Source organism: Triturus cristatus, chromosome 9, assembly GCF_964204655.1.
Source record: "Triturus cristatus chromosome 9, aTriCri1.1, whole genome shotgun sequence".
NCBI lineage: Eukaryota > Metazoa > Chordata > Amphibia > Caudata > Salamandridae > Triturus > Triturus cristatus.
The window spans coordinates 330,810,050-330,838,011 of NC_140592.1; the positions used below are offsets into that span (position 1 = coordinate 330,810,050).

Sequence of the window (27,962 nt, forward strand, 5' to 3'; positions counted from 1 at the left end):
ATACAGCTGAAGTTAGTGTGCAACTAGTTTTGAAATTTTGTGAGGATTCATCAAATGGAGCCAAAGTTATTGGCAAAACAAAAAACCCTCTTCCTATGGAAACTAGGTCCTAACTATAATTACCAACTGGCAACGCTGTACAGCTAATAACAGAACATAAATTAATCTCAATGATTGAAAGCGCTTCTTACCCACTACAGGGGACAACTTGAGAGCGCAGACAATATGGACCAGAATCACAAACCTATTTTCGGCCATAAGAGTATGTTTACTGCCAAAAACAGCATCACTTACGCCTGTCTGAAACCCTGAAGGGTGTACATATTTTTACTTATTCAGATTTCTCGGCCACAAGTGAGGAAAAATCTGCGGTAGTAAACGACGCACAAGGGTTGGTTAGGGAAGTGGGCCGATTGCCATATGGTCTGACCATGAAAATGTATAAGCTTTGACCTTGAAACTCGGATGTGACCCCTTCACACCCTGGAAAAAATTAGAGTTTTATTTAAACAAGAGGCATCCAGGTAAGCAAGAGAACTGGAGATGTGTGTAGGCAACAGGGTTATTTCAAAAGAGAAAAATAATTTTCCAATTAAGAGAAAAAAAAGCGGAAATAAGAAACGTGCATTTGCCAGCTGGCAGCATTTGCCCAGTGAATAATAAATAGTACACAGTGTACAATTATGCAGTCAGGGAAATGGGGCACAGCAACTCCCTCACATGGCATTCCCAGTGATTCACCTGGAGTAACTTTCCATGCGTACTACTGGGAATGCTTACACATTCTAAAAGTAGTAAACCTGCGCCTATCACAGCACTAGCCCGGGTGAAGATTTGCAACTTTTTTCGGAATCGGACCCATTCTGACCCAAAGTCTCGTTTGCAAGTTTGGAGATTTGTTTTGCTGACGTGAACGACAACACAAAACGTCGATTAGGTTATCTTAACCTGGAAACAATATTTTTATTTTTTGCATCTTTTATATAGCGCGAACTCGACCCGAAGGTATTGGTAGCGCTGTACATGAGCACCGTATTTACATTGCATATTCAGGCACCGGGAGATTAAGTGGTTTGCTCAGATTTACAGGATGTGGACGCGACCCCGACGCTCGAACCCTGGTTTCCAGCACCAAGGTAGGCGGTCTAGCCGACGGACCACATCCTCTCCCGTATATATTGAACCTCAAGCCGCATATCCTTGGCCGAAACTGCAGGAGGTGCCTCGGGGGAGACTGGAAGGAGGGCGCGGCTTCAAGTCGGGCCCACGCCTACAGCAGGAATGCGTCAGGCCTCAAGGGGAGAGAGCGCAGGAGAGCGAAGGGTGAGGAAGGTTAGCCTTATCAGATGTAAGTGGGGCGGGCGAGGCTACGGAACCTGGCCCGTTTCTACCTCCTTCCACCACCCGGCCTAGTGCAGACGACCTGGTGAGCTGTGTGTCTGTCCCCCGCGAAGATACGTACTGTGGCCCCCTAGAGTGCACGACTACCGTCCGAGGCAAATACGGAAAAAAATACAAAACTCCCATCCTTCGCTATGCCCACAACAGCGTAAGGACACTGGGGCATGGGCGTCCGCAGGGGAGGCAAGGAGGGGCGCTTGCTCACAGTGTTGTGTGTGCCATGATCGGGTTTTTCTCCCTAAGACCATGAAATGGAACAGGCTCTGCCTCGAGTGCCACTTGACATCACCACTGCTAGAGGTGGTGCGGAAATACACCCACCCCCTTCAAACTCGTGCTCAATGGCATTCTGGTTCGTGCAGTCCTTTCCTTAATCAGCCATAGGTGAAAGTGCAGGCTGCATCCTAAGGGGAAGTGGCAAACTAGGTCTGCACACCAAGACCTCCTTTTAACACTGTGTAGCCTGAGAGCTAGGGGTCTTCTGAATGAAGTTCGGGGGAGGGGGGTCGATGAATTATCCTCCCAAGTCAAAAATTGAGGTTGCAGCATAGCCCGGATTTCAGATCCCACTAAAACGTACACAGTCTCGTGTCACTAACATACCTATCTGCCAGTATGCACCCTATCATGGCTGGCAGGACGTCCCAACCCTGTGTTTCACTGCCTTATATCCCTCTGTACCCCACTCCCCGCGCTCACTGCCTAAAATCCCTCTGTACCCCACACCTCTCGCTCACTGCCACAACATATCCCTCTGTACCCCACACCTCGCGCTCACTGCCACAACATATCCCTCTGTACCCCACACCTCTCGCTCACTGCCTTATATCCCTCTGTACCCCACACCTCTCGCTCACTGCCTTATATCCCTCTGTACCCCACACCTCGCACTCACTGCCACAACATATCCCTCTGTACCCCACACCTCGCGCTCACTGCCACAACATATCCCTCTGTACCCCACACCTCTCGCTCACTGCCTTATATCCCTCTGTACCCCACACCTTGCGCTCACTGCCTTGTATCCCTCTGTACCCCACACCTCACGCTCACTGCCACAACATATCCCTCTGTACCCCACACCTTGTGCTCACTGCCTTATATCCCTCTGTACCCCACAACTCGCGCTCACTGCCACAACATATCCCTCTGTACCCCACACCTCTCGCTCACTGCCTTATATCCCTCTGTACCCCATACCTCACGCTCAGTGCCACAACATATCCCTCTGTACCCCACACCTCACGCTCACTGCCACATATCCCTCTGTTTTACACTCCTCACCCTCACTGCCTGATCGCTCACTTAACCCTGCCGTTCATCTTCTACGTGTTCTTTCCCCTTTCACTCGTTCTACCTCTGTTCACCCGCTTACTTCTTTTAGTACCTTACTCCTTTCTCAATACCTCTACTTCTTTTCCTCTTCAGTAACATCTCTCTGACACATCTCTGCACTTCCTTTATATCAACGCACCTCTCTACCTCACCTGTCTACCTCAGTCTTTATTATTCCCTCTTCCTCAGCTGTCTCTACCTGTCTCTGACACACCTCACCCTCTCTCTACCTGGCCCTCTCACGTTCTACGACTGCGTTATTCTCCCCTCTCCATCTTTGATTTACCTGTCTCTGCTCCTGAATCTTTTTCTTCTACAACTCACTTCTTTTTCTACCCTTCAGCCCTTGCTACCCTTCAGTTTGCCTCACTACGGGGAGAGGATGTGGTCCGTCGGCTAGACTGCCGACTTTGGTGCTGGAAACCAGGGTTCAAGCCTCGGGGTCACGTCCACATCCTGTGATTCTGGACAAATCACTTAATCTCCCCGTGCCTGAATATGTAATGTAAATACGGTGCTCATGTACAGCGCTCCAATACCTTCGGGTCGAGTTCGCGCTATATAAAAGATGCAAAAAAAAAAAACTACTGTCTTTACCCGAACCACCTTTCAGTGCCTCTTCCCATTTCGCCTCCCTCCCTCACAGCGCTCTCCTAGCATGCATCTGTTTCTCCCCTCACCACCAAGCCTACCTCTACTCCTCCTTACCTTTCTAACCAGCCTAACTTTCTACCTTCCTGTTATTCCTGGTAGTGAACCTTTCATTTCACGCCTCCGGTTTTATTACCTACGCATTTAAATTGAGTAGGTCATTGCTGTGCTCCCAACCCGACATCGAGACCCAGTCCCCTAGCCTCTCAACATGCCCATATATAACAACAAGCATTGGCATAGCCAATAGGTCCCGCCTTTGGGACCTGCTGAATAACTAAATACTTAGAAAGGTCCCCAAAGGCGAGACCTATTGGCTATGTCAATGCTTGTTTTACTTAGCTTGGCCTGAGCATTACCCGATCCTGATTGTCTGCCATTTTAGCCCCGACCCTATTGGTTAACATTAGCCACGCCCCTTCATTTGCCAGGTTAGCCCCCCCTGGAAAAATTTCTGCGGACGCCCATGCACTGGGGGCCATATTATCAAGGAACGGCGATAACATTATCTCCGCTTTAGCGGCAGGAAACTGCCACTAAAGCGGCGATAATGGGCTTGATAATATGCCCTTGTGAATTCCCATAGAAGCCCAGGTTCACACCAGAACCTGGGCTTCTATGGGAATTCTCATGGGCATATTATCAAGTCCATTATCGCTGCTTTAGCGGCAGTTTCCTGCCGCTAAAGCGGCGATAATGTTATCGCCGTTCCATGATAATATGGCCCTACATTTCTTGGAGTGGGAGTGAGGTGGGGGTCAGAGTTGGAGAGAACTGAGCCAGGGGCCTGGCTTGGCTCTAAGAGCCAGAGCACGAGCCGAGCCATTAAAAGACGTAAATATGACATAAGATGTCATAAAGAAATATAAAGACTTAAAATTAAAAAAAAAATCAACATTTCTCTGTCACAATAAAGTACAAATGCATACGGTAACATTTATTGAGAATAATATTTTTTTTAACCATGAAACATTCAAGCATACCCCTGGTCTAACGCGGTTGCCACGAGCAACTCAAAATGTGTCAGTTTCTCTATTTAAATAGCCTACAATGTTATTAAACGCAAAGCAGGATTATTTTATAACCACATTCCAGGTATTCTTTTATGTGGTTAGATCCTTCCCTGACTTATGTCGCGCTGTCAAACTGAATGGGTAAGGAAAATGTATGTAGTGAAGTAAAGCGATTGGCCATGGATCTCACAATTTGGTGCAGTGGGGAAGCCACGATTTGAGTTTAGGGTTACTCATTGTGTATTTCAGAGACTAGAGGTTTACATCCTTCTAGATTCCATTTAACACCCAAGGTTCTTTGTGTTCAGTTATTTAGGGGCATATTAATGAAGGTTTTGTACCGCCCTTGCGCCAGGCAAGTGGGCCCTATGGCGATGCAAAACCTAAGCTGGATTTATCAAACAATGCAAGACCACCTTGTGTGGCCCTGCATGGCCTGATAAATCCAGAGTAACACAACACAGTGCAAATCGCTGCATTGCGTTACACTGCCCCAGGGAGGAGCTCTATGGGTGGAGCGGGTGTGTTTCCATTGATTTTGGAGCATTTCAAGATGTACCAACACTGGTACACCTGGGAATGTGTCAAAATGCTAAGCCTCCCCATAGAAGGCGTAACGAGTAGAAATATCTTTATTTCTCCCCGTTTTTTTTGGGTGAGCCTGGGCAGCGCATGTGCTGCTCTGCGATGCATGCTGTATTCAGGTAGGGACTTGAAGCTCCGCCCATATTTTTCATTGGCTTGTGTCATTGTCCACTGTAAACTGTGGCTGGTCATTGGTCAATAGGCTTACTAGTCCCTCTTTAGTACTGCCTTGTCTCATTTTGTAACCTCCCATGGCGACACCCCCTGTTATGTGTGTTGTTACTTGTTAGGCTTTAATTACAGCCTCCAAGCACTATTTTCTAAAATAGCTTTGTCCTGCCTGCTGTTGCAGGCAAGACACGCTCTCTCGTAATGTTTTTTTAACGTTTTTATAGCACAGGGGCTAACACGCATTTGCAATGCAATGGGTCTCGCATTTGCAAGAGTTTAAGCTATTGGCATTGTAAATGACAATGCCTTTTATTTATCTGTTTTAAAACTAAAACATAAATAAAAGGCATTGTCATTTACAATGACAATAGCTCAAACTCTCGTAAATGCGACACCTGTTGCATTGCAAACGCTAGTTCCTCTTTCTATGTGTGCTGATTCTGCAACACACATAGAAAGAGGAAAAAGCCTGAGAGGATTGCATTTGTGCGTGAATGTGTCCCTTCCAGAACAAAAACAATCCTGCCTGCAATGCAGGCACCCTTGCACCACAGTGCAAGGGTGCCTGCGTTGGGGCTAGACACCTAAAATGGCGATAGCACAAGGAAAGGGCAGGACTGTGTTGCATTATGTTAAATACGGCGCATACCTAGCCTTTCACGCAGTGAAGTGGCTTGCCGCGCTGCGTGAAAGCTTCATAAATATGCCCCTAAATGTGTAGGAAAGTTTAGATCTGTGCCGGCTCCTCATTGGTTGAGCCTATCAGGCTTAACTAGGGTGGGAGGAGGAAAGGAATGGCAGCTTTACTCTTGATTGGGGTGAGAATAGTTAGATCTCACTAGAAAACAACTGTCTTTTTCAACTGTCCCTTGTCTAAAAGCGTGTAGATGTGAGATTGGGGTAAAAGTTGGCCCCTAAACCAAGTTCGGTTTAGCTCAATGACACACTAGTGGGCAGTAATAACGGGCAGGGTTGTAGCACTATCAACCTTAATGAATAAATCAACACTCCAACACCATGCTATAACTGCAGAAGTCCTGCTGCAGGGCACAGAGGTGTTTCAAATACCACAGAACTCTTGGGTTGCCTTATGCCTGGTATGAGACATTCAGCTTTTCTTGACTATGTAGTTCAAAACCAGTGGAAGAAGTCCATACAACATATTGGAACTGTGAGCATGGGTGCATTTGCGGTGGTGTCAAAGACACGGCTGAAAAGAGCAAAATATTCTCCAACTATTTTGTTGGTTTTTCACCTTCAGTTACTGCATATAAAATAACGCACAACCCTCAATAAATAATGCATGCAGGTTAAACCAATCAGTGGAAAATACACTCTTTTATATTATGAAACCTCAATTGGTTAATGTTGTCACTGCAATTGTCTGCGAGTGTAACCAAAGAGCCAGAAAATGCAATCCTGATTGGCGCACTGGATAATAGTGACTTGTGTGTTCATTGTGCTACGAGGTCCCAGCCTATGACAGAAAGCACTGTGAATATGTAAGTCATTATTTTCAAAATGTATTGCACTCAGTATAAGAGAGGCTGCTGCAAAATCTGTAAAATTGTTTGATTAAAGATAAAACTAGTGCTTTGTAAATATATATTTTAATAATATGCAATCAGACTGTTCATAGTGCAGACTTGTTTTATGTGTTAAACAGACACACTTGAGAACTCATCTGGTAACGCCTTTATATTGCCTCTCTAAAGGAATAAATCTTTGTCCACAAAGCTTCAAGTGACTCCATCAAATAAAGCCTATGTTGGCTCCCAGGCAGCCTTTACATTTGCAGATTAATCAACTGAACACATTTCATTCAGGTAGCAGGAACCCTGGAGAGAATTGTACTTTCTTGTTTAATGCTCTGCTCTTCCCTTGGATTCACAGCACTGAACAACCCCCTCCTCCTGTTGCCTTCAGCCACAGGCACCTAAAGGTGGGCTTTAACTGGCCAGGGCCAGTGTTTTCTTAACAAAAAGTATGGGAACTGTGTTTGCAAAATTCAGCATGCATTGTCAAAGTGAACAGGTTGTGCCTTTGGGATCTATTGGATTTTCCAATGGTTTTTAGTGGTGCTGCAGAGCATCCCTGCTGCTCTGCTGCATGGCTATAGTGGAAATAAAAAAAGGAACTATGATGCGGCAGGCTCTCTTGGTCAGTAAATATTAAAAAAGTTGCACAAAACCATTTTTTTCAAAAGCTGGTGGGTGAATCAACACAGAAGGTGGGGTGTCGGAAGTAACATGGAAAGCACGGGTGGGGGGACAAACCTGAAGTGGGGCAGAAGCAATTTGAGGTGTAGCAGGAGAAATACATGACACATGCGAGAGAGAGCAATGTTGACCGTGGTGGGGAAGAGAAGCACACATGCAGAGAGAGGAATGAGAAGCTGGGAAAAGCATAAGGGCGAGAAAGCAGTGCAGAGGGGAGAAACAAACGGGGTCAGCACAACATAGAAGGGGCAGGGGAGAAGCACACAGGTGAGAGAGAGCAAAACAGAGCATGGGGAGGTGGGAAGATAAGCACAGGAGGGAGGCAGCTGGAAAACACATGCACTCTCACTGAGTACTTAACCCAAAAAAAGGTAGCACCTGAAAGGTAAGCAGTGGAAGTTCACAAGTAATGAGGCTATATTCCAGAGGAAGGACAAACACAGGAAGAGGAAGGAAAGCCTATACATGCTTACGAATGAAAAGCAAGTAAATGAGGGCTACAATAAAGCCAACCAATGGAAAGCAATGGGCAGGCTCTAAGCACACTGTAAGCCGACAATAGGCCTTCTCGCAAACAAACAGCTTGTGTTATCTAGTAGGTGAAACCTAAAAAGCATGGGCACATCTTTCCCTATAGGTCCTATCGACCTTGACCTCTGTGTACACCATCGGATACTTTCTAATGCTAGACTATGTAATGGAGAAACTATCTCTAGGATTCCAGCCCATGTCAGCTGGAAATCAAACGGGATCAAGTCCAATCATGTATGGAACCCCTTGCCTATACCTGAGATCAATGGCAGACACAGGTTATGTATGTAACAATACAGTAAATAACATCATATTTAAATGTATAAAAACTAAAAATATATCATAGGCAAACCCCATGTCACGCGCACAGTATCGGCCTGATGAGAAAGAGCGGTGGGACAAGAATAGTCTGAAAGATGACTGCCTGCTATGGCTGGGCCTGCCAGCTCAAACACACAAAGGGTGATGGGAGGATAAGTGCAATACGTCTAACCACTGGCAATCGCTCGGGGTAGCATTCTAACCCATTGCTTTTTTGCCCACCAAGCCATCTCAGTTTGAACCCAACCATATGCACATCAGTCTTTTGTTTTAAAAGATCTTTTTATTTGAAATATGGCAAGCAATAAAAAGACAAGTAGATCGCACTCCTTCGTACATCAGCACGGCTAAAGTACAGATTGCACATCATTAAACAATACACATGTTCCCACCCTCCTGTCCCTCTGCACCACAAACTATGGCATATGAATTAGAGAGGTTGGAAAGCAATACAAAAAGAACAATTGATGGACAGAATGCAGAACAATGTCATACATTCACCCTAGTACAGAGATCTGGGCCTAAATCCATTGTCCATGCCATTCTAGTCTGAACCCAGCCATATGCAAATCAGTCTTGATGTTGCACCCAATGAGAACAGTCCAGCCCAAACTGCCAGGCCAGGTCCTCCCTGGACTGGAATCAAGCATCCTAAGACCAGTTTCGGAGTTTCACCCCTCATTAGCCAGGATAGCTTGACTCCAATGGTACGAAGAGCACAGGACCCACGTCTGGGCATACCAGTCACACTTGGGTGACAAATGCAAAAAGAACACTTGATGGACGGAATGCAGAACAATGTCAAACATTCACCCCATGGTCAAACAAGAACACTGAGCAAAGAGGCATGGGGAACAAAGAACACATGCAAGCCTATGGCAAAGGCACACTGGCTTGATGCACAAAGTGGCTGCCAGCCAGTACCACAAGGTCAAACAACAAAACTGAGCAAGGAGTTATGGGGCACAAAGAGAACACATTCAGGCCTATGGCCACAGACTTCACAAAATGGACCCTGGCCACATGGCATGGAGAACAAAGACAAATCAAGAAAGCAATACATCAGAGCCATGTTAAATGAGCGGAGTGGAGGGAACCCCTCTGCAGGCATTCAAATTGTCTCAGACTTTCCAAGAATGGCCACGGGCTTCATATATCACCCTCTCAGCTAACATGCACCAGTCCATGTCCCGCTTCCAGCCCCACAAGTGTAGCGCTTGCGTCACACCCCATAGGTGCGCAATGTTGCATTTGGCTATTGTCAGTCCCAGGGTCATCCAGGTTCGCTCCATGCGGTTTAGGTCAATAACATCCCGAACATTAAACAGACATCATTTAGAGGAGGCTTCCACATAACTCCTACACAGGTCCTTTGTAGGAAAGTGGCTCTCTGTTGCAGTAACCCCTCCACTTTTTGTCAGATTTCTGATGCACTTTGACTAAGTGTGCCCTGAGTCCTTGCCAATCAGGTTCCCAGGGCCTGTGCTCCTTTCTCTACACTGTACCATTGTTACCACAATTGGCACAACTCTAAACTACCTGTAAGTCCCTTGTCGGGGTTTACTAGCGTACCAAGGGCATGGTAGCCAGAGAAAGGCCTCTGAGGGCTGCAGCATGTATTATGCCACCCTCAGAGACCTCTCACCACACACATGCACCATTGCCATTGCAGTCTCCGTGTTTTGGTGCAGCTAAAAGTGAAGAGTCGACATGGCACACATCCCTGTGTGCCATGCCTACCCAGTACTGCATGAGGCATAGGTAAGTCACCTTTAAGGCAGTGTGCACTATACGTCATGTGAGGACATTTCTGCATGAGCAGACAGGCCCCTATAATATCTAAGGCCATTATTAGTTTTCTAGCACAACGGTTTTGCTGAATCCTGGGATGTTTGGTATCAAACATCTCGGAATAATAAACCTGCACTGATTCCACCTGCACTGATTCCACTGTCACATTTATTATTCAATGCACTCAGGGGCCCCTTCTAGAGGAGATCCCTGACCGAAGTAACCACCAGTGAGGTCCTGACTGGTGAACACCAGCCTGCCATCACGAGACAGGTTTTTGGAACCCGGGGATGGGAGCCTTCGCTTCCAGGGCCCAGAAACAAAGCCTTTCCTGGGCGGAGGTGTTCACACCTCCTGCAAGTCAGGAAGAGCAATCTGTGGCAGGGGAACTTCAAAGGCCTTGCCGCCTGTGTAACGCGACCCCCAGCCTCTCCTGCTATCAGGACAGCCCCCCTTCCTGTTCCCTCCCCCCCTTTTAAAGCGGTAATACAGGTGGGAACATTAGAGCAGCCCGAAGGTGTGTCCACCTCTGCCAACCTCACCTCTCAGGTAGGGGAGGCGAGGTGAAGCACACTCTTAAGTGCCTGCCATCTTAGGGATGGCAGGCACCCTTCAATCAGGGTTAGGTAATGTGCTCACCCCCCCACGTAGGGGTGAGCACATCAAGGATGTAGTCACATTAAGGTAAGTAGCTCATTGGCTACTACTTCGAGACCCCTTTAACGCTCCCTAAATTCAGTATTTAGGGGGCAACCCTGAGCCCAGGAGGCTAGATTACTGCAACCTACGAAGAACATGGAAAAAGAAGTCACACAACAGAGGAGACGGTAGAGAAGAACTGACTTAGCCACAGGCATACAGGCCCGTCTGCAGTTTCCTGAGATCCTGTGCCAAAAGTCGACTTGTCCTGCAGCCAGCAAACTCCAGAACCCCTGGGAGGACTGAATGCCTTCAAGAAAGACCAGATCTCCTGCGAACAGCAGCTTTGTTGAAAAGAAACTCCAAAGAAAGACTGAGCCTGCAGAGAACGAAGAAACTCAATGCCTAGAACCACCACTGCACCGGTCGCCTACGGCCCGAGTCCAAGTGGTCCAACGGTCCCAACGAGGTCCCCCTGTGCTCCAGCATCCGAGTCCACTGTGGGTTGACCCCTTCAGGTCTCCTCGACGTCACCTGCAGCCTCTGTACGAAGAAACCCCCAAACGCGAGTGGCCTGGTAAGGTGAAACCCGACCTCAAAAGGCACCCCTGCATCCGGCCGCCCTGCGCACTACAAAAGAGGACCGAACGTTCACCTACATCCCTGTGCTCTCCAACTTACCTGTTCTGCTGTTGGTTCCTCCCGGAAGACTTCCTGGACTGAGCCTGCAGCCAAAATCCAAAACTGGCAACCTGTGTAGGATTGCATTGAGTTACCGACACCTCTTAGGCACCCTGCACCCAGCTGGCCTGTGCGTCTGGTGGTGTGGACTTAGTTCTGACCTGGGACCCCCTTTGCACTGACACTAACCCTAGGAGCTTGGCTCCGGATACAGAGTGGCTTGCCAGTGAGCAGCCCCCAACCAAGGTGCCCCCTACCCCCATTTGCTGACATTGGCGCCCTGCACTCTACACCCGGCCGCCCTAGTGCTGCTGGTGGTGCACTTTGAGTACCAACCTGAACCTTGGTTCTGACTCCGAAAACTCCCTCTCCCAAACTGTTTAGTTACCCGAAACTCTAACACTTTGCTTTTCCCCATAGGACTCAATGGTGGGTTTCTCTGAAAAATCTTCTGTGTTGAACTGTTTTCTAACTGCAACAATAAGTAACTTATTGCCTTTTTAGATTTTACCTGCCACAAATGTCCTGTGTTGTTTGACTTGAGTTAGGAGTGTGTTTCAGGTGAAACTAGAAAATTAATTTCAAAGTAATCTAAAAGTAATCCAACTTTAATTTTGAATGCTTTTAAACAGTTTATCAATGGTTTTCTGGTTTAAGTCTTTTAATGTGTGACATCATTTTTGCCTCAGTGTGTACAACAAATGCTTAACACTATCCTCCTCATAAGCTTGACCGCTCAACCACACTACCACAAAAGAGAGTAAGGTATTGTTAGACCCGGCCTCGTAGCATGGCTCTTCCTGTCCTCGCACTACCTAACCTGGTACCAGGGACCCCAAGCACACGGCCCAGCCGATCCTTCTCACCAGAACACACACACACAGCCCGGGCCTCCCCGTCCATGGCCTCTCTCCTTTCGGCCACCCCGGGCACGCGTGCCCACTTCGTGCACCAAGATGGCCGCCCGGCCCCAGCACAACCCGGGCCTAGAGGCGCCACTCCGGCTGGAGGACATCACGCTTCCAGGGGATGAGAGAGGGAGGAGCAGTTTCTATCGCACCTCTGAACTCCCCTGGGACGATGGGTTTCGATCGGCCCTCCGGCCTCCCTGAGGGCTGGCTCCACGCCTGCTGGGTGTCTGGGACTCCTCCCGACCCGGCCCTGAAAGGATCAAAAGACAATAGCAGGAAACCTCGACAAGCGACCCCCAGGTGACAAGACCCCTGCCTGCACAGACTCCGGACATCAAAGAGGGGTCGACCTATAACAAGGGGTGCTCTGGGACTGTCCGGCAGATTCGCCTTGGAACATCTGAGCCCTGCTGAGTGACTCGCGGCTCCCCGAAGAACGTAAGACCTCCGAACCTATGCTTGAGCCCTGCTGAGTGACTCGCGGCTCCCTGAAGATCGTAAGACCTCCGAACTTGTGCTTGAGCCCTGCTGAGTGACTCGCGGCTCCCCGAAGAACGTAAGACCTCCGAACTTGTGCTTGAGCCCTGCTGAGTGACTCGCGGCTCCCTGAAGATCGTAAGACCTCCGAACTGGTACTTGAGCCTGCTGAGTGACTCGCGGCTCCCCCTGACTCTCTTTGGTCCCGCCGGACCCCTCGACGACAAGCGTATCCCCCAGCTCGAGGATTGTGAGCTGTGCGCCGGGTACGCTCCTGCATTTGATCCGATCCCCCCAAAGACTGTCCCGCTACCTCCTACCCCCGCCAAGACTCTGTGAGCCCACGCTCTGCTTGTAAATATCTGCCTTGCCGATCATAAAGATCCTACCACTTCGATTTGATAACGCTTGAATCCTAAGAACCCTCGGTGTGGTGTCTCTTTGTCGTGTGGTGCCAAGTGTACGATCCTAGGTACGAGATTCCTACCTGCGGAATCTCCCGCCAGTGCCCGGCTACGATACCTTGAGGGTGGGTCTCAGGACAGTCAGGGCCCCCTCCGGGCTCCCCTGAGGTCGCCTTCTAACATTGGTGGCAAGCGACGGGATTCGGGCCCATAACCTAGAGATCGTACCGTGAACGACTGACACTACCGACAAAGATGGCAGAAGGAAGCGCCATGAGCCCCGCAGAAACCAACACCAACAGGGTGTTCCAGGTGGAACAACTAGAAGAATACACGCACAAAGAACTGAAGCAATTCTGCAAAGAACTTAAAATCGCTACCACCGGTCTTAACACCAAAGAAGATTTGCAGAAAGCACTGAAAGCTTGGGTGGATGCCGGGGCCTCCCGCCCAGAAGGCATGGGGGAGCGACACGACGAAGCAGAACCCACCCAAGGCGAAAGCAGCAGCAATCAGGTGCGAGGCTTCGTGCCAGACGGGGGCCTTTCCCCGGAAGAGCTCGCAGACAGAGAGAGAAGTCGCAATCACGAACTCGAGTTAGCCAAACTCAAAATCGAAGGCGAATTGAAATTAGCAGAAAAAAACTAGCAGTAGAACAAATGCGCGTACAAGGCGAATTGGAGGAGAAGAAGCTCCAACGGGAGCACGAAGGAAGGAAGCTTCAACTAGAGCACGAACGCAGCTTGAAGGAGATCGAGCTCAAAGCCAGAAACGAGGAAGGGAGGCCCCCGGGGAACCGAGAGGCGACCTCCCCGGCGGAACAGAAGGTCCACATCCCCAAGGACGTGGTCAAAGAATATTATAAAAATGATGACATTCAACAATGGTTCAGGGCCTACGAGGTCGCCACAGAAGGACTGGGGGGCAGGGCTGTGGGGACGGTTTCTGAGCGAAGGAAGGGACACCCTGCTCGACCTACCCCTCTCCCTGCAGACCTCCTACAGCCACATGAAAGAGGCTCTCCTCACTAGGTACGGCCTCACCCCAGAGATGTACCGTCAGCGATTCCGGGACTGCAGGAAGATCCCGGGCACCACCTGGGTGGAGTATGTAAACTTTTTCAGTCAGGCCTTCGATGGGTGGATCAAGGGCAGCAAGGTCACCACCCTCGAGGAACTCACCGACCTCATGTTGTGGGAACACCTGGCGGCGAACTGCTTTGTGGAACTACGCCAGCATCTGCTCGACAGCAAACTCACCGATCCCCGGAAGCTGGCTGTAGAAGCAGACCGCTGGACCAACACCCGGGTCCCCCGGAGCAGTGTAGGAGAATACCCCCGAGCCAGTCAGGGACCTCCCCGCCAGAGAGGGGGAGGGAACCAGGGAGGGCAGAGAGAGTCCCAGTCGAGTCCCCCGAAGGCCCAACCTCCACCTTTCCCGGCGCCCCCCCCCACCAGCCTCCGGACCCCCCGGGAGACGGGGGCACCGGGTAACCATCACTTGTTTCCGTTGTCAAAGGCCCGGGCACTACGCCAATGACCCGGAGTGCCCCATGGCCCCCCAGGTTCCCCATGCTGCAAACCCTGCTAGACAGATAGCCAACGTAGCCCTGGGGGAGGAGGTTGAGGACACCGGGGAATGGGAACCCGCAGCTATGGCCCTAGTGTCCCTGGGAGACAGAGAGATGGTCCCTGGTAGCCTCCTGCCCTCCAACACGAAGAAGTACGGGCAGCTCGTCAAAATCAATGGCCACCAGATAGAAGCCCTGCGAGACACCGGGGCCAGCATCACCGGTGTCCTCAGGCACTTAGTCCCCGAGGAGCAGATCCTACCCAACGTCTTTTGCCCCGTAATTTCCGCAGATAATAGAGAGAGTATGTGTCAGGTAGCCCTGGTGCCGTTTGAGTGGGGAGGGGTGATAGGTAAACTGAGGGTTGCCGTAAGAACCTCCCAGCCGGTCGACTGCCTCTTAGGGAACGACCTGGAGAGTTCTCCCTGGAAGGACGTCGAGCGCAAGGCCCACCTAGAGATGATGGGACTCCCCGAGTGGGTGTGCGCCACCACCCGATCTATGTCCGCCCGACTCACCCCCCTGGGGGAAGTCGAGGACCCCCCGACCAAGGGAGTCAGAGCAGTCCCCGCCGAGGGTCCTCCCGTCCCCCCATCGGGAGGGTCAGTCGCCAGCGACGAACCCTCCGACACCACCCCGGTCCCCGAGTTAAGCGATCTGGCAGAATTGGCCCCGTGGCGCCACGAGGGCGGGCCCACCCGGGAGGAGTTCTGCCGGGAGCAAGCCACCTGTCCTTCCCTGGTCGGACTACGGCACCAGGCCGAGGGCCAAGCCGCAGGCGACCAGACCGGAACACACCGAGTTTATTGGGAGAATAACCTCTTGTACAGTGAGCAGAAGTCGGTGGAGCTAGGATCCGGCCGGGTGCTGGTGGTACCCCTACGCTTCCGAGACTTCCTCCTGGGCTTGGCCCACGACGTCCCCCTCGCCGGCCACCTGGGTCAAGACAAAACCTACAGCCGTCTCGTGACTCACTTTTACTGGCCTAGGATGAGAGTAGCTGTAGAAGCCCACTGCAAGTCCTGTCCCACGTGCCAGGCTAGTGGGAAGAGTGGGGGGAAGCGCAAGGCTCCCCTCCAACCCTTCCCGGTCGTCAGTACCCCATTCGAAAGAGTCGGAATCGACATCGTGGGGCCCCTGGATCCCCCCACCTCCCAAGGTCACCGTTTCATTCTGGTCCTAGTGGATCACGCCACCCGATACCCTGAGGCGATCCCCCTACGCACCGTCACGGCTCCCGTGGTGGGCCGAGCCCTGATGGGGATCTTTTCCCGGGTGGGTTTTCCCCGCGAGGTCGTGAGCGATCGCGGCACTAATTTTATCTCGAAATACATGACGTCCCTGTGGCAACAATGTGGGGTGTCCTATAAGTTCACCACCCCGTACCATCCCCAAGGGAACGGCCTAGTAGAAAGGTTTAACCGGACTCTGAAGGGGATGATCCACGGCCTAGAAGAACCCCTCCGGCGTAAGTGGGACGTCCTGCTCCCCTGCCTCCTGTTCGCTTACCGGGAAGTCCCACAGAAGTCCTTGGGGTTCAGCCCGTTTGAATTACTATATGGGCACCCCGTCCGAGGTCCCCTCAGTTTGGTTAAGGAAGGGTGGGAGGCAGCACCCCAGACCCCCCCACGAGATGTGTTCCAATACGTTCTGGCCCTCCGGAACCAGACCAGGAAGTTCCGAAAGCTGGCCGAGGCCAACCTGGAGGCCAGCCAAGAAGAAATGAAGCGCTGGTACGACCAGAATGCCACTCTGGTCGAGTTCCAGCCGGGCCAGCAGGTATGGGTCATGGCCCCCGTGAAGCCTGGCGCCCTCCAGGACAAGTGGACCGGGCCCTTCAAGGTGATTGAGCGGAAGAGTCCAGTCACGTACTTGGTGGACGTCCAGTCACCCCGGGATCCCCTGCGGGTCCTACACGTGAACCGCCTCAAGCCTCACTTCGTACGGACAGAACTGAGCCTCCTGCTGGCCACCGATGACGGGGCCGAAGATGAGTCCGATCCCCTCCCGGACCTCCTGTGTGTCAAGGAGAAGGATGGCTCTGTAGAGGGAGTGAACCTCTCCCCATCCCTCACTGACCAGCAACAAGCGGACTGTCGCCAGCTCCTAGGACAATTCTCCGACCTCTTCTCCCTGATCCCCCGAGTCACCGACTGGTGTGTCCATGACGTGGACACCGGGGACAGCCCGCCAGTAAGACACCGAGCCTACCGAGTCCCTGACCGAGTCCGGTCCTGCATTCAAGCTGAAGTCTCGAAGATGTTGACCCTGGGGGTGATCGAGCCATCCGATAGTCCCTGGGCCAGTCCCGTGGTCCTAGTTCCGAAGGCAGCGGCCCCCGGTGTCGCCCCCGAGCTCCGATTCTGCGTGGACTACCGGGGGCTCAATGACGTCACCCGGGCCGATGCCCACCCCATACCCCGAGCCGACGAGCTCATTGACCGACTCGGGGCGGCCCGGTTCCTCAGCACATTCGACCTCACCTGCGGATACTGGCAGATTGCGCTCACAGAGGAAGCCAAGGAGCGGTCCGCCTTCTCCACCCCAGATGGGCATTATCGCTTCCGCGTAATGCCCTTCGGAATGAAAAATGCCCCGGCCACCTTCCAGCGACTGGTGAATAGGGTCCTGGCCGGGATGGAACAGTTCAGTGCGGCCTATCTAGACGACATCGCTGTTTTCAGTTCCGGATGGAGTGAGCACCTCTGGCACCTCCGGAGAGTGCTGACCGCCCTGCGCCAGGCAGGCCTCACAGTAAAAGCCAGCAAGTGCCAGATTGGGCAAGGATCAGTAGTCTACCTGGGGCACCAGGTCAGGAGCGGTCAGGTCGCCCCTCTACAGCCAAAGATCGACGCCATCCTAGCCTGGGAACCACCCACCACCCAAACGGAGGTCCGAGCCTTCCTGGGCCTCACTGGCTACTACCGAAGATTCATCCGGGGGTATGGCAGCCTGGTTGGCCCCCTCACCGAACTCACATCAAAAAAACAGCCCAAGAGGGTGCAGTGGACGACTGCCTGCCAGGAAGCGTTCGATGCCCTAAAGAAGGCCATGTGCACGGCCCCCGTCCTCCAGGCTCCCGACTACTCCAAGGAGTTTGTAGTCCAGACCGATGCCTCCGAGCATGGCATTGAGGCCGTCCTATCCCAGGTGAATGACCAAGGCCTAGACCAGCCCATCGCCTTCCTCAGCCGGCGGCTGTTGCCCAGGGAACAGAGGTGGAGCACCATTGAGCGCGAAGCATTTGCCGTAGTCTGGGCCCTCAAAAAGCTGCGCCCTTACCTGTTTGGCACCCATTTCAAAGTACAAACCGACCATCGGCCCTTGCGATGGCTCATGCAGATGCGAGGAGAAAACCCCAAGCTACTGCGGTGGTCAATCTCCCTCCAGGGGATGGATTTCACCGTAGAACATCGCCCTGGTACGGACCACGCCAACGCGGACGGCCTCTCCCGGTTCTTCCGCCTCAGCGAAGAGAACCCCCCAAGATGATGGGTAGTTCTCTCCGGCTTTCAGCTGGGGGGGACGCGTGTTAGACCCGGCCTCGTAGCATGGCTCTTCCTGTCCTCGCACTACCTAACCTGGTACCAGGGACCCCAAGCACACGGCCCAGCCGATCCTTCTCACCAGAACACACACACACAGCCCGGTCCTCCCCGTCCATGGCCTCTCTCCTTTCGGCCACCCCGGGCACGCGTTCCCACTTCGTGCACCAAGATGGCCGCCCGGCCCCAGCACAACCCGGGCCTAGAGGCGCCACTCCGGCTGGAGGACATCACGCTTCCAGGGGATGAGAGAGGGAGGAGCAGTTTCTATCGCACCTCTGAACTCCCCTGGGACGATGGGTTTTGATCGGCCCTCCGGCCTCCCTGAGGGCTGGCTCCACGCCTGCTGGGTGTCTGGGACTCCTCCCGACCCGGCCCTGAAAGGATCAAAAGACAATAGCAGGAAACCTGGACAAGCGACCCCCAGGTGACAAGACCCCTGCCTGCACAGACTCCGGACATCAAAGAGGGGTCGACCTATAACAAGGGGTGCTCTGGGACTGTCCGGCAGATTCGCCTTGGAACATCTGAGCCCTGCTGAGTGACTCGCGGCTCCCCGAAGAACGTAAGACCTCCGAACCTATGCTTGAGCCCTGCTGAGTGACTCGCGGCTCCCTGAAGATCGTAAGACCTCCGAACTTGTGCTTGAGCCCTGCTGAGTGACTCGCGGCTCCCCGAAGAACGTAAGACCTCCGAACTTGTGCTTGAGCCCTTCTGAGTGACTCGCGGCTCCCTGAAGATCGTAAGACCTCCGAACTGGTACTTGAGCCTGCTGAGTGACTCGCGGCTCCCCCTGACTCTCTTTGGTCCCGCCGGACCCCTCGACGACAAGCGTATCCCCCAGCTCGAGGATTGTGAGCTGTGCGCCGGGTACGCTCCTGCATTTGATCCGATCCCCCCAAAGACTGTCCCGCTACCTCCTACCCCCGCCAAGACTCTGTGAGCCCACGCTCTGCTTGTAAATATCTGCCTTGCTGATCATAAAGATCCTACCACTTCGATTTGATAAAGCTTGAATCCTAAGAACCCTCGGTGTGGTGTCTCTTTGTCGTGTGGTGCCAAGTGTACGATCCTAGGTACGAGATTCCTCCCCTGCGGAATCTCCCGCCAGTGCCCGGCTACGATACCTTGAGGGTGGGTCTCAGGACAGTCAGGGCCCCCTCCGGGCTCCCCTGAGGTCGCCTTCTAACAGGTATTATCTGCTCTGATAAAGCTCTGGGGATCTTCTGGACTCAGTGCACACTATACCTTACTTTGGTATAGTATATACAGAGCCAGCTTCCTACATTGGTGGATCAGTGGTGGCGTCTACGTCTTTGCATTTGTTGGATCACTCAGTCAATGCCTGATCACGCAACTACAATCCAAAAATTGCCTTTAGTTCAACTCATTTTTTTAATTGACTATTTTTCCAAATTTTTTAAAGTCTTGCTAGATCCTTAGTTAAGTCCCTTCTAGCATTCTAAAAGTTTAAAACTCACTATAGTTAGGGGTAAAAGTATTCTAGAAGTTTTTGACCTCCGGTAAAAAGATCTAATCTATTAGTAAAATAATGACGGATGCACAGAACATGGTTGATGAGCTCAACCTCACCTCTTACATCCATCTAGAGATTAGTTATGTTATGTTATAAAGTACTTATCAAGCGCACGTTCACCAAAGGGTTTCTTGGCGCTGGCGTAGAAGGAAGGCAGCAATAGAGGGGTAAGCCTAACTGTCATATGCCTGGGAAAACAACCATGTCTTCAGCTGTTTTCTGAAAGGTGCATAAGAAGTGACCGACCTCAGCTCCACGTGGAGCGAGTTCCAGAACTGAGGGGCTAAGACTGCGAATCGGGAGCCACCATGTTTCTTGCGTTTGAAGGAGGGAGTGACTAACAGGTTCTGATAGGAAGATCGTAGATTACGAGTGGGGGCATAGCGTAGAATCTTGGACGAGATGAAGGCTGGACTGTTGCCATAAAGAGCTTTGAAAATCGTGCTTCCAACTTAAATGAGCCACGCATTGCCAAACGAGCCAATGACGGCTTTTCAGCAGTGGTCTGACATGATGCCATTTAGGTTGGTGAAAGATCAGTCTAGCAGCTTGATTCTGGACTAGATGGAGGCGTCTGAGTTGATAAGCCGGGATGCCTACATAGAGTGAATTGGCATAGTCCTGTCGGGAGATGACCAACGCGAAGATCACGAAGGTCAGGGCTTCCCGAGACAGAAATCTGCTAATCTTCTTAATTCCACGGAGTTGAAAGAACCCAGCAGAGACCACCACCTGATCTGAGCCTTCAGCGATAGGTCATTGCTTACCACTATGCCCAAACTTTTGGCAGAGCTAACAGGAAGGGGAGGGTTGCCCAGGGTAGAGGGCCAAAAGTTGGAGTTCCATGGATTAGCAAGTCCTCCAGTGAGGATCAGCTCGGTTTTATCTGGGTTGAGCTTCAGTTGGTTTTTATTCATCCACTCACTTATGATAGACATAGTATCTTGAAAATGAGACACAGAAGAAGGAGCGAGATTAATGTCGAAGCCCAGTTGAAGATCATCCGTGTAATTATATGTCCCAACTTTCCTTTCCCGCAGAGAAGAGATTAGAGGAAGGAGGTACAGGTTAAAAAGAAGCGGGGAAAGGGAGGAACCCTGGGAAACCCCACAGGTCAATTCCATTTTCTTAGAAGAGAAGTTGGCAAGACGTACCGATTGGAACCGGTTACTAAGGTAGGAGGAGAGCCATTTTAAAGCCAAGCCCTGGATCCCGCCATTACAGGCACGATCAATCAAGATGTTATGATCGACCGTGTCAAAAGCTGCTGACAAATCCAGAAGAACCAGGGCCTGGGTAAGGCCTCTATCCGCCCCCCCCTCTAAGATCATCCATAACTGTCAAGATGACGGACTCTGTAGAATGGCAGGGTCGAAACCCAGCCTGGTGGGAGTCCAAAACATGGGAGTGTTCGACAAAAGTACTTAGTTGAGTTGAGACGTGTGCCTCTAGAACCTTACCAAGGTATGGTAATAAGGAGATCGGACGGTAGTTGCCAAGAGTAGATGGATCCGCACCTGGCTTTTTTAAAATAGGGATAATTTCTGCACTTTTAAAAAGGTCAGGAACAATGCCTGACTTAAGTGAGTTGTTAAGAAGAGAGAGTAGGGGATCCGGGCATTTAGAAAAAACTTCCTGAAGGACGTGAGGAGAACAAAAGTCAGTTGGAGAACCAGAGCCAACTTTTTTAAGTAAACCTAGGAAGGTCTCCTGAGAAATAGTGGGAATCCGAGTCAGCTAAGATGACGATCTATAAATATTGGGAACGTCTGAGGAGGTAGCAGGGGTCAAAATACTAGCCTTAATGGCAGTGATTTTCTCCATAAAATATGAGTTGAGGGTATCACAGAGGAATTGTGAGGGAGACGGTTTCAACATAATTCTGTCTGGTTTAGAGAGCTTATTTACTATTGAGAAAATATCTTTAGACTTGTTAGCTGAATTTAGAACCTTTTTGGAAAAATAATCTGTTTTGGTTTGAAGACTAGAGTTTTTGTATTCTTTCATCAAGTTAGTGTAAGTGATCTTATCTTCTACATGATAGTGAAGTCTCCATTTACATTCTGCCTGTCTAAACGACAATTTCTTAGTCTTGAGATTATCAGAGAACCACCGCTGTGTATAGTGGGATCTAAGAGTCTTAGTGGGCTTAAGAGGGGCGACACAGTCGCATGCGGACTCAAGCCATAACTTGAAGTTTGCTGCCTGTGTTTGAACAGATTCCGATACAGACGGGGCCATAGCGGTTAAAAGAGAGCAAAAGTAATCAATATCAGCGCTTCTCCAGTTACTGCATTTGCAGTTCTTTATCAACTGAGTTTTGGTGGGGTGAACGTAAAAGAGATGAAGTGATGATCCGACCAGGTACACAGGGAAATCAAGTGGGTCGAGATCATCAAATTGGCTGTCCAGACTTGATCTAATGTGTGGCACTTTATATGGGTGGCTTCACGCACATGTTGGGTGCAATTCATTCCGGACAGAAGATCTGTCAGCTCTATTGAGCTGGCACTCTCCTGTTCGTCATGGGGCCAATAATTAAAATCACCAATAATGAGGAGTCGGGCGTGGATGATGGCCAAGTGAGAAATCATTTCACCCAAAACCTGGGGATAAGTAGGCATATAACAAGGAGGTCTATAAAAAAAAGAGAGCAAGTGAAAGATGACTGGGGGGATTCCAATTTAAGAACTAGACTGTCGACAGAAGGCAGGCCAGTAACCCCTAATATCTTAAACTGGTGATCCTTATGGATAATAGCTGCAACCCCACCACCCACTTTCCCTGTGGAGCGATTAGCTTGCAGGATGTAGTAATTATCTGATACTGCCGCTAAGATATCAGGGGTGGACTCTTCAGTAAGCCATGTTTCAGTAAGAAGTAGTAAATCGGGCTTCTCAGACTGTAAAAGTTGATAGATTTCAAGTTGGTGTTTCAACATGGACCATGTATTCAAATACATGACTGAGAGACCCATTATTTCCTTACTGTGGGAAGTATTAGAGAGTTAAGGTCTCTGTGTAAGCTTAAACAAATCCTAATGGAGTCCCATCCTTCTAAGAACAAGCTCAAGGAGCTCTTGGCAGAGTATGCAAAGGACCACTCTTCTAAGGGGGAGATCCCAACTCAGAAGAGGATATTAGTGATGGGGAGGATGACCCCCAAACCTCCTCACTAAATAGGGAGATCAGGCCTCTGTGCCCCGGAGTCCAAGGATACCACTCACCAGACCTAGGTCCCACACGTGTGGGTCAGGGTCTTCTAAGATCATTAAGGGCAGCCTCAATGAAGAAGACATCTTTCTAGAAAGATTGACCAAAAGATTAGACCTAGAGTCCAGACTCCTCGCTCTAGAAAGAGAGATAGCTGAGATGGGCTTAGTTTCCATTAATGGTGGCAGCAATGCTAAGCCTAGGGAAAAAGAGAGTTCTTATGACCCTAAAATCCCCAAAGGAATTGTCCCCAAATATGAGGAAGGTAATGACATCACAAAATGGTTCACAGCCTTTGAGAGGGCCCGTGGAATGAAGCAAGTGAAGAAGTCACACTGGGAGCCTTACTTTGAGAACTGTTCTCTGGTAGTTTCAGAGACAGACTTCTGACTCTCACTGGGCCAGATGCAGAGTCCTATGACCTAATGAAGGGCTCCCTGATTGAGGGATTTGGACTCACAACTGACGAGTATAGGATTAGATACAGGAGGGCTCACAAAATCCCAAGCCAATCCTGGGATGAATTCATAGACTACTCAGCAAAAACACTAGGTGGCTGGTTAACTGGAAGTGAAGTGCATGACTATGTTGAACTTTATAATCTCATGATGAAAGAACACATGTTAAGTAAATACACAAATGGAAAGTTGCATCAATATCTGGTAGACCTACGTCCACTTTTGCCCCAAGAATTGGGAAAGAAGGCAGACCATTGGGTCAGGACGAGCGGTACCAAAACATCCACTGGGGGTGACCATAAAGAAAGGGGTTATAAAACCTCCCATGGGGAAAGAGGGTGAGCATCCTAAAGACAAAAATAAGGAGTTCTAAGTAGCCCCGCAAAAACCTATCCAGGAGGGTGGGCCCAAAGACACCTCACAACCTAAAACTAGGTACCAAGTTAAGAATTGGGATCCCAACAAGGTATGGTGTCACAACTGTCAAAACACAGGACACCACACCAAGGATCCTAGCTGTTCTAAAAACAAAGCCCCTAGTGTAGCTCCAGGGGTTCCCAGTGTAGCCGATGAGGGTAGTCCCTCAGATGAGGAAGTCCACATAGCCTTCAACTGGAAAATGGGCCCAAACGGTGAGTTGGAGATTCTAGAGGGGAGAAGACACTTCCACCACCTACTGGTGAATGGAATCCCAACTACTGCCCTGAGAGATACCTGTGCCAGTCACACTGTGGTGTATGACAGGTTGGTATTCTCAAACCAGTATGTCCCAGGGGAGACAAAAATGGGCTATCCCAAGGGAGGCTGCTGATTGGCTGTAGTGTCCTTAGCTGGGTACCTTAGTTGGAGAAAGGTGGTAGTCAATAAAGAACTCCCTCTTGATTGTCTCCTTTGGAATTACCCCCCCAGAGGTTGGTCTGAGCCAAAGTGAGGTACTGGTTCAGTGCCAGTTCTCACCCAAGGAACCTGGGAGGGCTGACCCTGTAGTTAGTGCAGGTAAGCCCCAAAAGACAAAGAAGCGGACGTATAGATAAGGTGGACGACCGTTAACCAAAGTTCCGGTGGTCCAGGGAGATTCTATCCCAATAAGGAAAAACTCAAAAGTTGGCACTGGTGAAGTCCTACCAATCCCACAAAAAGACCTGACTAGTCAGGCAACTGTCCAGCCTGAGTTGCTGGCTCCTCAGCTGACAGAACAGAGGGTGAAAGGGGGGTGTTCACTCCAAGGGATAGTGGCCCCTCACTCTAAGACAGCAGAAAAGCAACCAGATCCCAAAGAAGCCTGCAACTTAGTCCCTTCACCTACCAGTGATGAGCTAAAAGTGTGCTTCTGGGCACTGACAGCTGTAGGCGGCCTCTGCTGAGTGTTAGCTTTCATGGCAGCACTGTCCTTAGCTTGATGGTCTAGCCCCATGCCAAATAGCAAGTTTGACCCCCTGACCTTGTTGGTCATGGTGGAGTTTGTCAAGCTGTGGGTAACAGAGCCAGCTTCCTACATCGTTCATGCAGACAATCAACGATTCCCAAAAGAGTTGTATCACGGGGCAGCTCCAAATGAAGTAGAAGAAAGTAACCCCCTGGTTGCACTGCAAACCGAGTCAGTCGCAGAAAGTAACCCCCTGGTTGCACAGCAAACCGAGTCAGTCGCCCTATCCCTTTTCACCATGGTGGTACATGCAAAATAAGACCTGTGGAGAATTTATAATTGCACTAAGCAGAACCCAGACTTAATAGCCCCCTCCCTTGGAGACGCTAGGGCGTCAGGCCACTCATCATCCTCTAGACTCTCCAGGTCTCGCTCCCATTGTCCCCGCAAGTGTTGGAGAGTGTCTGGCGAATTGTAGATAAGCTTTTAATCTGTGGTAAATCGCCCTGCGGGGATGTGGTCATCAAGCAACATGTCCTCCAGGGGCAAAGACTCATGGCGTTCCACTCCCCTAGGTAGTGCCGCATGGAGTGCATGTCCTACAGTGGCGACTCCTCCGCATAAGGTGGTGGAGCACGCTCCACTGCTTTTTGCAGAGTAGAAAAAGTAAAAGTAAAATTATAATAACCTGGGGTTATCATTTTAGTTTTCCTCGTTGTGTTGTCTTTTTTGTGGCGGGCTGCTCTCAGGGCAGGTGGAGGGGTGGTTTGCCCACTCCTAAGCGCGCAATGACTGTTTGGTCGGCCCTCTCTGGCCTCCCAAAACAGTCATGCACACATACTGTGTTCTCTATGCAGGCTGCATTACAGCCTGCGTGACGAGCGTGCCCACCCCTCCAGCCCCTGGCTGAGCGCTGTGTCACGGCGCTCAAATCAATAACAACGCTGCATTGCAGCGTTGTGATTGGTTGCAGGGACCCTGGGAGCCCTGGTGCTTCCTGCTTCCCATCTCCCTCAAGAAGCCAGGAAGAGGACGTAGGAGAGGCAGCGGCCGGCAAGCTGGCTGGCCCAGAGGTGTGCGAATTTTAAAAAATCCTATTTAACCCCACCACCCCGCCCCACTGCTGCTAACAGGTAGCAGCCGCCGCTGATGTCGTACCTGTAGGTACTGAAAGGTCGAAGTTGGGGCTAGCTGGTAGTACCGTTGCAAGCCAACAAAAGGGATGATTTCTCTCTGTGACCGGAGAGCGCCGACCGATAAGTTCACACTTATCATACCCAGGATGTGTCCCTAGGGTAGACAATTTATGCGAGTCCCACAGAGGAGTGGCACGAGTTATCCTGTCCCTCCAGCCAAGTGCGTGAAGCGTTCCGTGTCAAATGCCAACCGTTACCGCCGTGGGGCCCTCGAGAGTAGTAAACATGCAAATCAATCTTGAGCCTTCACCAGTAAGGACAGTCCAGCCCGAACTGCCAGTTCAAAGCCATCTCCCACATAGTGTCCCCAGCGTGTAGAGCTTTTTCCTTTTAAAGAGATGCAGTGCCCTGGCACTGACTTTCAGTTCCAGAAAGTAAATTGATTTGAGTTAAAAATCCAAGACCCGGCTTCAAAGTAAAAATAACACAGCTTGAGACTTTTCACTCGTGTTTAGTCAAAATATGAGTTTCCCTTAACGGCGGACCACATACCCCGACCATGGGACTACTCGTTCCAGACCAGAACGAACGAGTATTCCCATGTGCAATGTCACAGTGAGGTACCATTCCTTTATGAGGGCAACCACATTTAAACGCTAACACCTGTCCTGTGGAGAACGCATCCTCACTGCCCCCACTGATTTCAGTGGAATCTCGTGTACAGAAAGGATATCTCACTACAGAGTGGACGCTCGCTCGTGCCACGCGCTCACTACAGAGATGCTTCAACACACCAAGTCAGGAAAGGCTCGCGGCGGAATGTCCGGAGACTTCCGCCTCAGAGATGGCTGCATACGGGCCCTGAGGGAGCGCTGCGGGCCACGTGTTTCAACGAAAGCATCTCAAACCTGCCCCGGTTGTTTGTGTTGGGGCTGGGAGCGGCCGCCCGAGGGAGGAAGGCACATGCGGTTGTGCAAGCTCTGGGTGAGGAGGAGGAGGGTGGAAGCTCAGGCCGCTCCCTCCCGCCTCTCAGCTGCTCTTCAAGCACAGCTCGGCCAGTCAGAGCCGCTCCGCCTGCCCTGGACGTGGGGCTTGGGTTCAGGAAGCAGAGGCCCCGTGCGCGTGAAGCCGGAGACCAAGGTGAGAGGTCAGAGTCCGAGGGGTGGAGAGAGGGGGTCCCGCGGAGCAATGTGTCCAGTTTATTTAATGCATTGTAGAAACATTTATGGGAAGGTTCACGTCTGTCGATATTCTGATTCGCGGGAGGAGGGAAGTTTTGCAGTACCCAGGAACTAAGGAATATATTTAATAAATTAATAGGGTTATTAAAGGGGCGAGGGAAAACATTAGTTGATCTGTTTAAAAATAGTTTTAAAAAAACTAAGGAGAGCTGGCATGCGAGCAAATTATTTTGAGTTGCTGTCACCGAAAATCTGTAGATAAAATCACGGCAAGAATATATATATTTTTTAAACGCGAGATATTTAAACTAAGAACACAATTGCACTCGTTGAATCTACCTGCGAGTTCGGTTGTAAACAACGTGTGTTTACTATCATTTCACTATTCGAATTCTTTGCACTTGAATAAAAAAAAAGTGCCGAGAATAAACTAAAGCGACAAAAGATCGGAATAAGCTGAGGGCGCGCACACCTACCGTACGATCATGTCAGGTACCCGAGGTTTTTATAAAAGGATATTTACGTTTTTTATTAGGGTCAATGTTTTTTTTATCAGTGTGGGGTCTTTGCCATGATAAAGAATAAATATTTTGCACGTGTGGTGTCTTCCTCTACCTGGAGCTGGGTCGGCTTTTGGCATGGGCGAGCTGGGCACAGGCGCAGAGTGCTAAATGTCGGAGGGGCGTACGGAACTGTCTGCATTAAAGTCCTGCAGACAGCAGCGCCCCTCTTACTTGACTGCCATTATTGAGTCTATACTGCTTTTCTTCTTCTTTTTTTAAAATTGCTGCAGGTGTCGCTTTACACCCCTTTCTTCCCCTCCCTCT

The 27,962-nt window shown here is 50.6% G+C and overlaps 1 protein-coding gene across 3 annotated transcripts in view; it reads left to right on the forward strand.

The window, feature by feature from the left end:
- Nucleotides 1-1,209: 1,209 nt before the first annotated feature.
- The window catches only part of MST1R (macrophage stimulating 1 receptor), a 391,011-nt gene continuing 364,258 nt past the window's right edge, over nucleotides 1,210-27,962 (forward strand). The window contains exon 1 of one of the 3 annotated variants that reach the window (XM_085625073.1): nucleotides 1,210-1,323. The gene's annotated coding sequence lies outside the window, so the exon portion shown is untranslated. The other 2 variants (XM_085625074.1, XM_085625072.1) reach the window with 2 other exon arrangements.